The sequence below is a fragment of the Mastomys coucha genome, unplaced genomic scaffold (genome assembly GCF_008632895.1).
Source record: "Mastomys coucha isolate ucsf_1 unplaced genomic scaffold, UCSF_Mcou_1 pScaffold14, whole genome shotgun sequence".
In the NCBI taxonomy this organism is placed as follows: Eukaryota; Metazoa; Chordata; class Mammalia; order Rodentia; family Muridae; genus Mastomys; species Mastomys coucha.
The window spans coordinates 33,307,326-33,323,689 of NW_022196896.1; the positions used below are offsets into that span (position 1 = coordinate 33,307,326).

Genomic DNA, 16,364 nt, shown 5'->3' on the forward strand with positions numbered 1-16,364 from the left:
AAAACTAAAAAAAAAAAAGAATTCTGGAGTCTAAATGATAATTGTTGCATTATCATTCCTTAAAAACGATACAGAACTTTCACAGCCAGTGTATTATTTTCTTAGTTTTTACCTCACTAAAATGTTTAGTTTAAAATCTACCATTTGTTGCTTCAAAGGGAAGAGGAATAGTATTGGGTAAACATCTCACCATATTTCAGTTCTTAAAACTCTCTGGAGAGATAATAAACTAGGGCCTGTAGAAAGAATGGAAACAGGCAACCTCAGGTGATAGGAGCTTGGGGGACCCTCCAGAATGTACCAGACACCTGGGAGGTATGAGACTCTCAGGAATCAAAGGGAGGGACCTTAGATGAAATACCCGACAGTAGGGAGAGGGAACTTACAGAGCCCACATCCCACAGGAAGATAGGGCATCAGGTGAGGGATAGGGTTGCCATCCCACAGTTAAAACACTGACCCATAATTGTTCCTTTCTGAAAGAATTTCAGGGATGGAAATGGAGAGGAGGAAAAGACGGTCCAGTGACAGACCCAAAGTTGGATCCAGCTCAATGGGAGGTCCCAAGATCTGACATTATTAGTGAAGCTATGGAGCACTCAGAAAAAGAGATCTATGACGACAGCCCTCCTAAAGACCCAACAAGAGGTTGAAAGAGTCAGATGCAGATATTTGCACCCAACCAATGAGAAGCAGCTGACCCTTGTGATTGAATTAAGGAAGGCTGAAAGAAGCTGAGGAGAAGGGTGATCCTGTAGGAGGACCAGCAGTCTCAATTAATCTGGACCCCCGAAATCTCTCAAACACTGGATCACCAAACGGATAGCATATACCAGCTGATATGAGGCCCCCAGCACACATAACAGTAGAGGACTTCTGGGTCTGTGTTCATTCAGAGATGATGTACCTAACCCTCAAGAGACTGGAGGCCCCAGGGAGTTTAGAGGTCAGGTGGGGTGGGGGGGGGCATCTAGGTAGAGACAGGGTAGGCGGGGAGGAGGTGTGGGAATTGAAGCAGTCAGAAGGTGGATGGGGGTGGGCAATGGAATATGGAATGTAAAAATAAATTAATTTATAAAAAAAGACATACACTAAAAAAAAAAGGACAATACTCAACTATATATGAAAAAAAAAAAAGATAGCTAAAATAACCCTAAAATATAAGGGAACTTCTAGAAGTGCCACCAAACATTTTTTCATGGGAAGTGAATCACTGATGATTAAGATTTATAATATTTCTGCCTACTGCCATAGAAAATTGGTATAAACACTAAAAAATATTTTACAGCAATCAATATTTTAGGGGAATGTATGAATATTCATTTGAGGATATCATTATAACTGAATAATACTTATTTTAAAAATAAAGGAATGAATATACAAAAATAAAAACTACCAGAAAGTTCCAACCCCATTCACCTCTGGTGAGCTATGATCTACAGTGGCAGCTCAACAGTTCTTGCAAAAGCACTCTATTGTCTTAGCATTCCCTGTATTCACAGGGAATGCTAAGCTACCCAGCCAAGGGTAAAACCTCCCTTTTTGTCATCAGAGCAGAAATTATTTTTGTTTAAGTAGACATTCCTGCTATTAGAAGACATGTGAGATAAGACAGGCGACTTGCCTCCCTCTCTCATAAGGACTCAACAATCTTCATGTTCTGACCCAGCAATTATACTTCTGGGAATTTAGTTTTAACACATGAAGATATCTAGAAAGAATTATTCACAGAATGTTTCATTGTGTTTTGACGGTAAAAATAGCAGAGGCATTTGGTAAATGGTTAATAAATCATGGCAAATCTGCTCACTGAAGGATAAAATGGAATTAAGTCATGTTCCGGAGAACTTGTTGATGATATGACCTAAAGCTCACAATGAACATTTAGGTGGGAATAGTGGGGCTCAGGACCACTTAGAGCTTGATTCTAATTCTTTCATTTAGTCTAAGTCTCTGTTTTTATATTTCTATCTTTAAAAAGTAGAAAAATAGTGATAATGAGCCAAGTGGTTTAAATTTTCCTAAACTTCTTAATTTTTATATGAAATATGTTTTATCATTATGAAAAAACAATATTTAAATATATTAAAAAGTACATTCCAAATTACTGTAGTCTTATTTTCATCATGTTATTCCATACCTGTGCTGGAAGCACACACAGCATGGTTCCTGCATTGTCATATGTGGCTGTTCCCTGATCACCATATAGTCTAGTCATGTCTCAGGCAATGAAGAGACAGAGTTTGCAGTGTGACTGACGTCATGCCCCAGATGGAGCTGGTGGTAGAAATCCACCTCATATTCCCAGTTCGCTTTCTGCAGCCACAGCTTCTCTTGCCTCTGTCTTTTGCCAATCTGGTGTTTATATGACTAGTAAGCCAGAGATTGCTTTGTGAAGTTTACCCAGGAGGCCAGAAACGATGGCTTGGATTCTCTATGTAAGACAGTAAGATTGTCTTAGTCTCTAAGTAAATACATTACTTTGTCCATATGTCGAAGGTAGTGTTACCTATAACTTGTGCTTTGAGAGACAATCCTTACACTGAGAAACAGTTGTAATGGATGATTATTCTTTAGCTTCCTTTATTTATTGAATACAAGTTTAATAATTTCTATAGTGAGATTTATTTCCAACCAATCACTCCTTAACTAGAATATCTGTTCCTGAGAGATCTAAGGTGGAATGAGGAGGAAAGGAATATAAACAATAAGACCATGATAATTTAGGGTATAAGAAGAACATTGAATACTGTTTTGCAAGTATAAAAATATTTCCTGTAATATTTTTAAATTTATGAAAATTTAAGACACTATTTATAAACACTGCTTTTGAGTTTGTGTTATATATGTGATTCTGTTATGTATAAAATCTACAAAAGAATGTTCAGCTCTTGCAGAAGAAAAATAAATAATTGTTTGGTGAAATCTGGAATTCCCTAGAATAAGGAACATAAGAACATAAGAACATTTTGAACATAAGAAGGAAATAGGAGACGTAAAATATTGTAGACAGAGAGTATGTTAAGTATGGATCTCAGAGGCTTTAAGACACTAAGACACTGGTGGACTGGAAACAGCAGTGACATGGTCAGAAATAAAGTGATGCTGATAAGGCCAGGTGAGCTGGGATGAAACCTGAGAGAGAGGGACCTACCAGCCAGAAAGCACACACGAGCTAGACCTATGCACTATCACACATATGTAGAAGATTGGTCTTCATGTGGGTCTGCCAATGGATGGTGGGAGCAGGGTGGGGTTGGAGGGCAGGAGAAGGCCATCCCTGACTCTGGCACCTGCCTGTGTTGAGGCCTTGCTGGCCTCAGTGGGAGAGGATGTATCTAGTACTGTACTGGCTTGAAAAGCCAGGGTGGGTTGGTACATTGCCCTTCCCAGAATGAAGGGGAGATGGATAAGTGAGCGGCTGTGAAGAGGGACTAGGAGGAGAGGGGAATATATGGGGATATAAATAAATTAATTAATGGGAAAAAAGAAAAATGAAATAATTATGAAGGACCATGAGTTGCTTGCTAAGTTTAGCTTCACCAAAATCTTTCCACCAACACTGGATGCTCAAATTATATTTATCTACATTGTTTAGAATAGCTAAATCTAACCATCAGTTAATAACTTTCTTCTTACTACTTCCTTCTTCAGTAGCTCCAAAAGTCTATGAAGACACACTAGTATCAGTCTTCACGAAGTGTATTGTTTACTCATAAGCCACAGATTTGAAAATAAACTAAATCCCAACAGGAGAGCAATGAGACACAGTAATAGTTACTCAACCACTTGGATGCTTAAACTAGCTCTTGCCTTAGTTTCAAACCTCAGTAATGAAGACCAATGAGAACTGTAGTAAGTAACTCACGCAGAACCTCATGCAAACATAAGAAGTTGATATTGGTCCACAATTTACAATGAAAGACTAAGTATTTCCTTTGTGTTGTACAGTACTGAGGACAGTGCTTGTGTCTGTATTTTTCAGTCTAATAATCTGATCTTTTTTTCATTACATGAGGTATAATTTTATTTTAAAATGTAAATCCACAGATTAAAAAATTTGTAAATTAACATTTTATATTGATGTTGCAGCTGCATGTTTTATTTGGGCCAGTTTCAGGAGAATGTTTTATTTATTCAAAAAATGATATCAAGAAATACAAGAGCAGACATATATAATGTAAATATATATTATACATTATACATACATTAGCTTAGATAGTAATACTACTAATAATAGGGCTTTTTTGGATTACAGAGGGAAGTATGTGTTGGAGGTCTGTATTTCAACACTTTTATTTTCTACCATTCTGGGACATAAAAAGAAATATCACCATTATAAATTCACCTATATAAGTAAAATCATTTAGTTATCTACTTAAATTAATCTGAAGTCATAATTTCATTTAAAAGCATGACTTTCTGTGGAATTCCATGTCTTGTTGATATTTTCATGGCATGATGTATTTGGCTGTTCTACACCTTTTCCCACTCATTCTCATCCATAGGCATTTTATTCCCTGGGGAACATTGTTAAAGAACAAAGATAAAATAGTTGTTGATGGAATGTAACTGCACTATCATGCAAAATTTTCCTTTGTCAGTTTACCTTTGTCTCTATGCCGGCCTCTTCATGATCATACTTCTACATTGGTCATCATTTCATTGTATTAGAGAAGTCCCAGTCTGGGCTTCCAAGAGAGGGCCATCACCAGGAGAGGGACATCACCAAGTACACTTGCTAATGTGTACCAAGTAATATTGGGCTGGATTCCTAAGGAAACATAACTGGAGTACATACTACCACCCTGGGTGCTTCTCAGCAAGGCAAAATCACCTCCAAGACCCAAACAAGGAAAATGATGCTTTGCTTAGTAAGTCAGTGACAGACAGATGAAAGAAAATACTATTTAAGCTACAACTAAAATTCACAACACTGCGATTAAATCTCTATAATTGAATCAACAGTTTAGAATCATATACTGTATGCCTTGAGATTCCACCTCACACCAGTCAGAATGGCTAAGATCAAAAACTCAGGTGACAGCACATGCTGGAGAGGTTGTGGAGAAAGAGGAGCACTCCTTCATTGCTGGTGGAATTGCAAGCTGGTACAACCACTCTGGAAAACAGTTTGGCAGCTCCTCTGGAAATTGGACATAGTACTACCTGAGGACCCAGCTATACCACTAATGTAATACGGACACATGCTCCACTATGTTCATGGCAGCCTTATTTATAATAGCCAGAAGCTGGAAACAACCCAGATGTCCCTCAACAGAGGAATGAATACAGAAAAATGTGGTACATTTACACAATGGAGTACTACTCACCTATTAAAATCAATGAATTTATGAGATTGTTAGGGAAATGGATGGATCTGGAGAATATCATTCTGAGTGAGGTAACCCAATCACAAAAGAGCACACATGGTATGCAGTCACTGATAAGTGGATATTAGCCCAGAAGCTCGGAATACCCAAGATACAATCCACAAACCACAAGTAACACAAGAAGACCAAAGTGTGGATACTTTGATCCTTCTTAGAAGGGGGAACAAAATATCCATGGAAGAAATTGCAGAGACAAAGTATGGAGCAGAGACTGAAGGAAGGACAATTCAGAGACTGTTCCACTTGGGAATCCTTCACATATTCAATCACCAAACCCAGACACTATTGTGGATGCCAGCAAGTGCTGGCTGACAGGAACCTGATATAGCTATCTCTTGAGAGGCTCTGACAGTGCCCGACTAATACAGAAGTAGAGGCTCACAGCCATCCATTGGACTGAGCACAGGGTCTCCAATGAAGGAGCTAGAGAAAGGACCCAAGGAGCTGAAGGGCTTGCAGCCTCTTAGGAGACACTAACTAGTATCCTCAGACCTCTCAGGGACTAAACCACCAAACAAGGAGTACACATGGTGGGATCATGGCCCCAGCTGGATATGTAGCAGAGGATGGCCTAGTTGGTCATCAATGAGAGGAGAGGCCCTTGGTCCTGTGAAAGTTCTATGCCCCAGTGTAGGGAAATATCAGGGCCAGGAAGTGGGAGAGGGGTGGGTTGGTGAGCAGGAGGAAGGAATAGGTTTTTTTTTTTTTTTCCTCAGAGGGGAAACCGAGAAAAGGGACATCATTTGAAATGTAAATAAAGAAAATATCTATTAAAAATAAATTAAAAAAAGAAATAACAACTCTCATACCTATATGGTTCATCGGTATACCACCATACTGAGAGAAACATTTCTTCTCATATAAAAATATTAAAAGTTTAATCATACAATATTTTAAAGTATCTGAGTAGTGTACAAGTTGCATTCTTTTTATGTGTTTGCCAACATTTTACCTTCTTTCATGACTTAAATTAGGAATTTATCTACCTTTTGTTATGTTTCTCACCCTTTAAAGGCATATAGTAGATGAATCTGACCTTTTTAATACCACAGAGTGCACCTTTTGGGGTAGCATTTCCAAATTAAAACAGTAAGTCTGAATGGCTTTGTTTTGTGTGAATTTCTTAAACTAATCCTAGTGGAGTTATTGTGAATTTAGATGAGTCAGTTTCCCTAGATCCGGCACCAAGAATGCTAAGAAATTTGCTCATTTAGATAAAATGGGGGAAACTTCTTAAATGTTGTCACATTATAACTTTTCTTTGTATGTTTATTGATTTATTGGTTTTGTTTGGTTGCTTGGTTTGGTTTGACTTATGCATATAGAGCCTCATGCTGTAACCTAGGCTGGACATAAACTTATAAATTCTCTTGTCACAGCCTCCCAGCTACTACAATTGCATAAGTGAATAACTATGACTGGAAAAAAATAATTATTACATAAAAAAGAGATCATTAGTAATAGAAGTTTCTAACTAGAAATATAACCAGTAAGGAATTATTTCAACTGAATCAAGTTTGTCCAAGGTGATGGAAACTGCTTGAATCAGACAGACACAGATGTATCTCCATGTTCCTCTACTAATGAAAAAAGTAGCAAGGAAGGAATTGATATTTAAAATATACAAAGACTCTGCAAATCAGTAAAAGACATATGATTCTATGAAAAGGTGGCCAAAAGAAATAGGTAGTCAGTTAACTAAAAGTGAAATCTAAAAGTCTGTGAATATGTAAAAGGAAATACCAAAACAAAACTGAATAACAAGAGACTATATCACAGCTGGAAGAAACGTATAAAGTTGAAAGCCTGGGAGCAGCATGCACTAGTGAGGACGAGCTCCATGCACGAGTGAGGACGAGCTCCATGCACTAGTGAGGACGAGCTCCATGCACGAGTGAGGACGAGCTCCATGCACTAGTGAGGACGAGCTCCATGCACTAGTGAGGACGAGCTCCATGCACTAGTGAGGACGAGCTCCACAGGCTTCTCAATCAGTTCTGGCCATGAAGAAATCTAATCACAGCACTGGATAGGACAAGACACACACATTCCAGAACATGGACACTAGCGTAACTCAGATGCCAAAAGATTACTATTATAGAGCTATTTAAATAAGGAACAATTACAAAACTAAGTTACATGTTATTTAAAAAATCTGGTACATCGCAAAATGTAGTATTAGAGATAGTAATTAAAATTAAGAAGATTTTTTTACAAAAACTTGTAAAAGCATCTCATTATAGCATTTATATAAAATGTAAGCATCAAATAATTTGGGTTTTATTTCTGTTATGGAGGACCATGACAAAAATCAACTTTGGGAGGAAATGGTTTATTTATTCTTATCCCTTTCAGATCATGGTCCATCACTGAGGGGAATTCAGGACAGGAACTCAAGGCCAAAACTGAGAGGCAGATCCTCCGTGACCTCTGCTTACTGGCTTACTGGTTTTTAGCTTGTCCATCCTGCTTTCACATATAATTCAGGACCTCCTAACTAGGGATTGTTCCACCCACAGTGGATCTGGCCCAATCACATCAATCATCAATCAAGAAAATGTCCCTACAGACTTGCTCAATGGGAATTTGATAGAAGCATTTTCTCAATTGAAGATCCTCTATATCTCAAGCTGTGTCAAAGTTATAAAAACGGAAACAGAACAAATAGTAAAATTACCCCAAAAGAACTGGTTGAGTGACAAAAAGTAAGGCAACAACTGCTGCAGATTACAACAAGCAGAAATCTTAACAATGTGAGTCCACTATTGTGGATGCCAGCAAGTGCTGGATGACAGGAGCATGATACAGCTGTCTCCTGAGAAGCTCTGACAATACCTGACTAATACAGAAGTAGAGGCTCACAGCCATCCATTGGACTGAATACAGGGTCCCCAATGAAGGAGCTAGAGAAAGGACCCAAGGAGCTGAAGGGTTTGCAGCCCCTTAGGATGAGCAACTATATGAACTAACTAGTACCCTCAGAGCTCCCAGGGACTAAAACACCAATCAAAGAGTACACATGGTGGGACTCATGGCTTCTGCAGCATATGTATAGCAGAGAATGACCAAGTCAGTCATCAATGGGAGGAGAGGTCCTTGGCCCTGTGAAGGTTCTATGCCCCAGTGTAGGGGAACGCCAGGGCCAGTAAGTGGGAGAGGTGGGGTGGCGAGCAGGAGGACAGGGGAGGGAACAGGAGTTTATTTTAGTTTTTTATTTTACTTTATTTTTATTTTTTATTTTTTTGGAGGGGAACCTGGGAAAGGAGATATTTTAAATAAAGGAAACATCTAATAAAAATATAAATAAATAAATAAATAAATAAAAACAATGTGAGTCAAAGAAGTCTAACACTTTCCATACATGTCAGGGTGGGGTGTGACTACTCCAGTTGAAGATATCTTGTCAAGCATAGATGAGGCCCTATGTTCACTTGCCAGTACCACATTTGGATAAAACAAAATCAACCAAATAATATATGCCAAATGGTGCTGTTTCCATTCAGTTCTTGAATAGACAAATGGTAATGAATAGGAATAGATAGGTGATTATCAGGTGAAGGAGAGTGAAGTGGAGTTACGAAATTGATCCACTTATCAGTAAACTTCACATTTATATATAGCTTATTCTTAATAAATTTTATTGCAAATTAACAAACAAAAACGAACCCTCCAAAAATGTGTGTTCAAGAGTTAGACCTTCAGGGGCATTTGCTTCTGTGGTAGGCAGCAAAACATCCTGGCTCTAATGTAGAAGCTGGGGCCATAACTCCTTCCTGCTGTCTGTGCATCCAGCCAAACTATAAATACTCCAAAGAGCAGAGCTTGTAACATTTTCTGAAATGCTCTTCCAAGTTGAAGACCATTTTGGGAACCGTCAGTCTATTAGTTATCAAAAACGAGACTGGCATTGCTGTGAAACACTGATGAGCATTATGTAATGTCTAAATTTAAACTTCTTCTCAAGTCCAAAGGCTCTCCACCACTCCCCAAGTAGCCCATTGCTTTCCTCCATTTCTTTTCTCTCTCACTCCTGTGCAAAGCCTATAGACTACCTCTCTGCTCCTGCACAAACCTTTGACTTTCAGAATTCTTTTTTTTTTTGCTTTGCCCAAAGAAGCTCTTCCTGAAAATATCATTTTTTTCCACTAGCAGATGAAAATAAGGGAGTCAATGGGCATAAGAGGACCAACTGGCAGAGGGCAATGGCAGAAGTCATAAGGAGAAGGAGACGCAGTGGGCAATTAGGATGCATAGGCAAGGCAAGCATAGTATGAATACATCACAGACATTTAATTTGTATAGACTATGCTCCAAAGCTTTATTGTGTATTACCCAAATAAAATCACTGTGACTTGTTTCTCAGAAAAACTTAAATAATATTGTACTTTAAATGTTAATTAAAAAAAGGATGAAAACAAAAAAAGGTAGTGTGTTTTGAAAGATCAATGCTTGAGTGTTCCCTAATTAAACCATGCAGATTTGGCTAATTTGTCCTCATACTATTTTAAAAAACTTTACACTTTTAAGTTCTGAACTTTTGTATATTCCCTAACAAAATGCATTAAATTAGATTCAGTTAAAATATCTGTAAGACTATAATGTCTTGTTTATTTCTGAAATAAGGTTTATTTTCTCTTATTTCTCTTTACAAATAATGTACATTCTCAGACTCACGAGGTGAGTCTTAGGTGGGAGCTAAAGCTGTGTGCCCACATTCAATGTTCATGTCAGTTTTATTTCCCAGAACCTGATTGTCCACTTCCTTGGAGATTACCCATAAAAAGGATCGAACCTGGAGTGGGTTGCCTATTAGCATTTTGCCTTTTAAATTTTAATCTATATGCCCTTAAGAATGAGGGTAGAAACCAAGGACTGCACATAGAGGGGTCTGATTGTTCAAGCAGCATGTGTATGGTAGAGGATTGCAAAATCAATCATCAATAGGAGGAGAGGACCTCGGCCCTGTGAAGGTTCTGTGCCCCAGTGTAGGGGAATGCCAGGGCCAGAAAGTGGGAGAGGGCGGGGTGGCAGGCATGGGGAGGGGGGAGGCAACAGGGGTTTGATTTTGTTTGTTTTTTTTGTTTTTTGGAGGGGAAACTGGGAATGGAGAAATTCGCATATAAATAAAAAAAAAAGAAAGGAAAATAAAAAAAAAAGAATGAGGGTAGAAAGCTCTCTGCGCACTTCATGAGGTGGTTGCTGTCATTAACTTTGAAGTAAAATGAACTTTGCTTCAGTGATAAATGATAAATTATAATGATTTGGCAATGATTTGGAAAGGACAGGCACACTTGTAGACATGGTACCTCCCCCATAGATGATAGGGGCTCATCAGCTTTAGCCAACCTTACTTGAGTTCAGTACTAAGAATAGACATATCTGTCTGTGCATCATAGTTTTTCCTGAAAATCTACATACCAAAACTGGGTATGATGGCACATGTGTGTAGTCCTAGTGCCCATAAGACAGAAAGTTCACAGTCAAACTGTCTGTGTACATCAGGATGTTCGATCCATTCTGTACTATAAAGTGAGATCCTGATTCAAAACTGAATGAATGAGTGAATAAATAAAGTTAAGTAAGTATGAGAGATTTAGGGTTTATGGTGCTACCAGAGCATCTGTTATCATATATTTAGCATAGGGCCATGAGCTGCCAATCAATCTCAGCCCTCTGTGACAGGTAGGGAAAAGAGAAATGAGGGCGGGAAGGCCCAGCTCTTGTCCTTCCTTATTCAAATCCTGAGTTCTGTCCTCCTGAATTGGGACACCTAAAACTTCTCACCATATAACAATCTTGTCTCACATTTGTATTAGCCATGGTTGTATTGGTTTATGTCACTTTTGGGGGGTACTTTTTTCTCTGGACCCAGTTTAATTCTCATGTTTGTGATAAAACATATGTAAAATAGGGCCATACTGTCGAGCTTCAATGACTCAGTAATTTGCTTTTATTGGTAACTTGTCCACGTGCCATCTCCTGCTTCCGTTCACAAGTATACTCCCCAGTCTAGACCTCATGTCAGTATCCTACTAGGACCCACGGTTCAACCGGTGGAAACTGGGATGTCACTGAGGAACACAAGGCAGGGTCTCTCTCTCCGTCTGAAGCACAGCAAAGAGAGCCAAGTGTGCCACAGCTTCTCCCCAGCTCATGGGAGTCACTTTGTTTGTTAAAGAGTTTGGGGAATCTGAAGGTCATGTAAATTAAATGTGAATCATGGTGTTCAGCACAGTATAGGATGCTCCTCATTAGAATACATGATTATTGAAAAAGGTCATTAGCTACGGGTCATTAGCATAGGAGAAACCACCCTCTCTTCAGTGTGATTCCTGCATTCTCTACTCATTCTTGACATGAAGTGACCAATCACTGACTCCAGATCTTTCTCCAAACTTTTTTAAAGGTTATTTGTTATATTATTTGGCTGTTTACATTATTCTATTATTTTATAATTAGCAATTTTTTTCCAAATGACCCTTCAAACTGTTTTGTTTAGATCAGAGCAGGGCTTAATGAAACTTGATTTTCTTGTATTCTTGGATCTTACCACTAGTGAAATGCATATACTGAAAAGTAAATGCTTGGCTTTAGAGACCAAGAGTCTCTGCAAAGATAACTATGATTATGCTTAATGTTGTGACCTATGAGATGTGCTGTAGTGACTTTAATAAAATGCCCAAGTTATTTTCAAAACGCTCAGCATTTTCTTGAGTTAGATACTCCATGCATTCTCTCTAAATCACGTGTGTTGTTCTGTGCCCCTGCCCCAAATACCAGCTCTGACAGAATCAGAGGCCAGCAGTGGGCAGTATGGCAGTGGACAGAGAGCATGGAGATCTTGCTTCATGGCAGCCCTCCCTCACATTTAGAGATCTGATGTCCTGTTTCCTAGGGACTCTTCACCTTGAAACTCAGAAGTAGATTCACTGAAAACTTTTGATCTTTAACTCGAATAGAAGAGTTAAAAGCATCCTGAGTTCCCTCCAAAGACAGAAAATATCTACTTTCCAGCACTGTGTTCTCCAATACAGTTTCCACTAGCATGTGACTGTTCACATTAAAAAATTTTTTTTCAAGTTCTCCATAGCTGCTGCATTTGCCATATATCAGCACTGCAGTTAAGAAGGTTGGCTAGCACAAATCCATCAATGCAGACTGTCTCTCATTTAAATCTGCCCCTTCATGTGCTCTCTGCTTATACTAAAGCTGCTGGTTAGCAGGGGTCTTGGAAAGTCTTGGGTAAAAAATTATGTACCAGAACCTCTTTGAATACCCCTAGTAAAGTCACTTTACAAATGTACAAACTTCACAGAAGCACTATGGTCTGACGCCACATTCACAAACACTGGTAGCTCAGGTTAGCGTCATTTCATGGCTCACATTTCTAAAGCAGCAGCTTTGCCTTGCATTTCAAGGAATTGATGAAATCACCGAAAATAATGTTTACATGAGTCGAAAGCAATTTTTTCCAAATCTGAATGGATGTTAATGTTATGGCTCCACAAATTTATTTATGAGCCTCTGGAGTAAACTGGCTAGCAACGTATAGTTCATGCACAAAAAAATCATGCCACAGAAAGAGAGATGGTAAGTTACTGTTTATAAGGAAAAGGTACTTTTATGACCATACATATAATTAAGGAAGTTAATTTTTTAAAATCCATACTACTTAAATCTCTTCAAGGGTTTTAAATGGCAAACAATTCATTCTAAGTTAAATTATGTATGTACCACAAGTAACCAAATATTTGCCAAAATGTTTTGATTCTTTTGATGTACCGTAGATGCTATCTTCTGTTTTGCTGAACACATATACGCAAACAAACCCTCTCTGCCATGTCCCTAATGGCAACAAATGTTTTTGGGAGGGAGAGTGACATTAAATGGCCTAAAACATGAAATCAAAACACTCTGCTTTTGATTTGGGTAACTAAACCCCTTCACTGCTAATTCGACTGCTAGCTGTATTTATCAGTGATATTAAGTGTCCTATATGGTCTCTTAAGAGAATGAGTGTTTAGGCTCATCCTTCAACAATATGCCTGGCTTCATGGATAAAATGAATTGTTGGCTTAACATGGAGGATAGAAAGGAGAAAGATAAATGGTAGCAGGAAACTGTTAAGGAGTTGTGTTCTAAGATGAGCAAGGTTATGAGAGGACTTTTTTCTGTGAAGGATGCAGGAGAGAGGGAAGTGTCCTAAATGAAACATGGATTGCGAGAACAGGAGAAGACCTTGCCAGGGAAGGTGACTTAAGAGCTGCAGTCAGTTCTCTTTCATTGTGGTCTCCTTGGTTTCTGTTATCTCTAAGGGAACAGGGTATGGTTGGTGTTCTCAGTGTTGGCAATGTTAAAGGAAAAGTGAATGCTTCTTATGAACTCTATACAATCTGAAAAAGAAAATGAATCACTTAATGAATTTTGATAAATGCAGAACATGTAAAAGCCATTTTTGTTTTTATTACCTGCCCCCTAGGTATTTAGTGTATAACCACTATTGAAGAATGTTGAGTAAAAGAGATACAAAATACATAATAACCTGCTGAGATACCTCAGTGATGACAGAAGATTCAGGAGGAAAACACCATCAGGTTACTGCAATAATTCAGTCCTGGAGCTAGAAGGATATGCACTAGAGATGAGCATTTAAAAAATAAATCTAGTTCCATCCATTTGCCTACAAATTTCATGAATTCACTGTTTTCAATAGCTGAGTAGTACTTTATTATGTAAATGTACCACATTTTCTGTATCCATTTCTCTGTTGAAGGACATCTGGGTTCTTTCCAGTTTCTGGCTATTATAAATAAAGCTACTATGAACATAGTAGAGCATATGTCCTTATTACATGTTGGAGCATCTTCTGGCTATATGCCCAAGAGTGGTATAGCTGGGTCCTCAGGTAGTACTATGTCCAATTTTCTGAGGAACTACCAAATTGATTTCCAGAGTGGTTGTACCAGCTTGCAATCCCACCAGCAATGGAGGAGTGTTCCTCTGTCCCACCTGAGGATTCATCCCATATAGACTTATCAAACCCAGACAGTATTGTGGATGCCAAGAAGTGCATTAAACTGAGTGTGGGGTCACCAATAGAGGAGTTAGAGAAAGGACTGAAGGAGTTGAAGGGGTTTGCAACCCCATTGGTAAAACAACAATATCTACCAACCAGACTCCCCAGAGCTCCGAGGGACTAAGCCATCAACCAAGAAGTTCACATGGCTCCAGCTGCATATGTAGCAGAGGATGGCCTTGTCAGACATCAATAGGAAGAGAGGTCCTTAATCCTATGAAGGCTTGATAGATGCTCCAGTGTAGGGGAATCGAGGGTGGGGAGATAGAAGTGGGTAGGTGGGTAGAGGAACCCCTCACTGAAGCAGAGGAGGAGTTTTCTGGGAGGGGGAGAAAACTGGGAAAAGGAGATAACATTTGAAATATGAATTAAGAAAATATTCAATATAAATAAGTTAATAGATAGATAAATAGATAAATCTAAATTTCCAAATAAAGAAATAAAGAGCAAGTGAAGACACTTTGAGGCAATTTTTGGCCTTTGAGTTTTACATTGTACCTCAGACTTACCCTTAGGGAGAGCCCAGAAGGGAAAATTCACACACTACAACCCTCTGGGATGCCACATGGGATCCATGAATGGGTTGATGGACAGGGGATGGCCATTAGCAAGGGTAAGGTGGGAGGAAGGAAGATGGTTAATCAAATGCTGGCGAGCATTCTGCCCCTCCTTCTGCACTCTGCCGAAGAATGGAGATTTTCTGTACCTGTGAGAAAATCAGGAAAGTAAAGAGAGACTAAAACCCCAGTGCCCCACAGATGAACAGCCTAAAAGGCAGTGTGCTGAGAATTCTGGGGTCATTGTCTGAAGGCTCCTGAGGTTGGGGGAGGGAAACGTTACTTCTCCAGCAGCTGGGAAAGTCCTGTAAGGCTTTGAGGACAAAGAACCAAGAGGGACAAATGAGTCAAGCCCTCAGCCACTCAGGGCAACCCAGTGTCTGTCTCCTCGCTGGATGGAAGGGCTGCTCCAAAGAGGAAGTCACCAGTGGGAAAGCCAGCTCCTGTGAGTATAGTTTGCAGACCTCTACACCTCTGTCTAGTAGAGTTCATAGACCCAATGTCAAATTCGGTTCAATCTACTTTCTTCATTTTGAGATTTGAAAGTCTTATAAGCTGTACTTAGAACCACTGCTTATAGATTAGGAGAAGGAGAGTAGAAAGAGATTTGGTGAGATTGGGGTAGATAATGGAAGAGAGGGTGAAGGGGGGAGAAACACTATAATAGAAAGGAGATAGGCCAAGCAGGTTCAATGTGTGATAGTTCTGCTCAGTCCCCATAGTGGGGTTCCCTAAGTGCTCCATGCGCTCCTCCTTTGATCATATTGATTTTGAGGTTTCTGTAGATTTCTGACTTGTGTGACCCAATAGCCTTTAAAGTCAAGGTAATTTGAACTTCCAATGGATGTTAAGAACAAGGAACAGCAGCATGCAGAAGAGAAAATGGGTATTGTTAGTGTGGCAGGCACATCTAGAGAAAAAACACAACACAGCTAGTGGAGAGGAGGACAGAACAATGATGAAGAACATGAGCAGTAAGAATTTTGGTTTCTTTGAAAACATAGAAGTATTATAAGGATATGTTTGTTTGTTTGTTTGTTTGTTTTAATCCCAGGTGTGGGATATGTGACTGCCTCAGATTATCCATAGCAGCTATGATTTGACAGCTACAGAGAGTTTCTACTAGTGTGTTGTTTGAAATTTTAGGAACTCTTCAGAGGGTATAAAAATGCTAGAGTTCCAATACAAGAGTCTGATTGGCTAATTGGAGGTTGGATGCTGTTGGTTGTTGTTGGTGGAGGTTTGTTGCAGTTTGTGAAGTAGCTAGTGCACTTAGGTATCTTAAAGGTGAAGATTAAACTTGCCCCAAGGAACTCAATGCCCCTAATCAGCAGAACG

The 16,364-nt window shown here is 39.1% G+C and overlaps 1 protein-coding gene and 1 long non-coding RNA gene across 2 annotated transcripts in view; one reads left to right on the forward strand and one right to left on the reverse strand.

Annotated features, from left to right (window-relative positions):
- The window catches only part of LOC116088126, a 28,229-nt gene extending 18,609 nt beyond the window's left edge, over positions 1–9,620 (forward strand). The window contains exon 3 of the long non-coding RNA XR_004117783.1: positions 9,543–9,620. This is a non-coding gene — a long non-coding RNA (uncharacterized LOC116088126). The remainder of the gene's footprint in view (positions 1–9,542) is intronic.
- The window catches only part of Xkr4 (XK related 4), a 410,235-nt gene that overhangs the window by 360,714 nt on the left and 33,157 nt on the right, over positions 1–16,364 (reverse strand). The gene's annotated exons all lie outside the window — the stretch shown is intronic.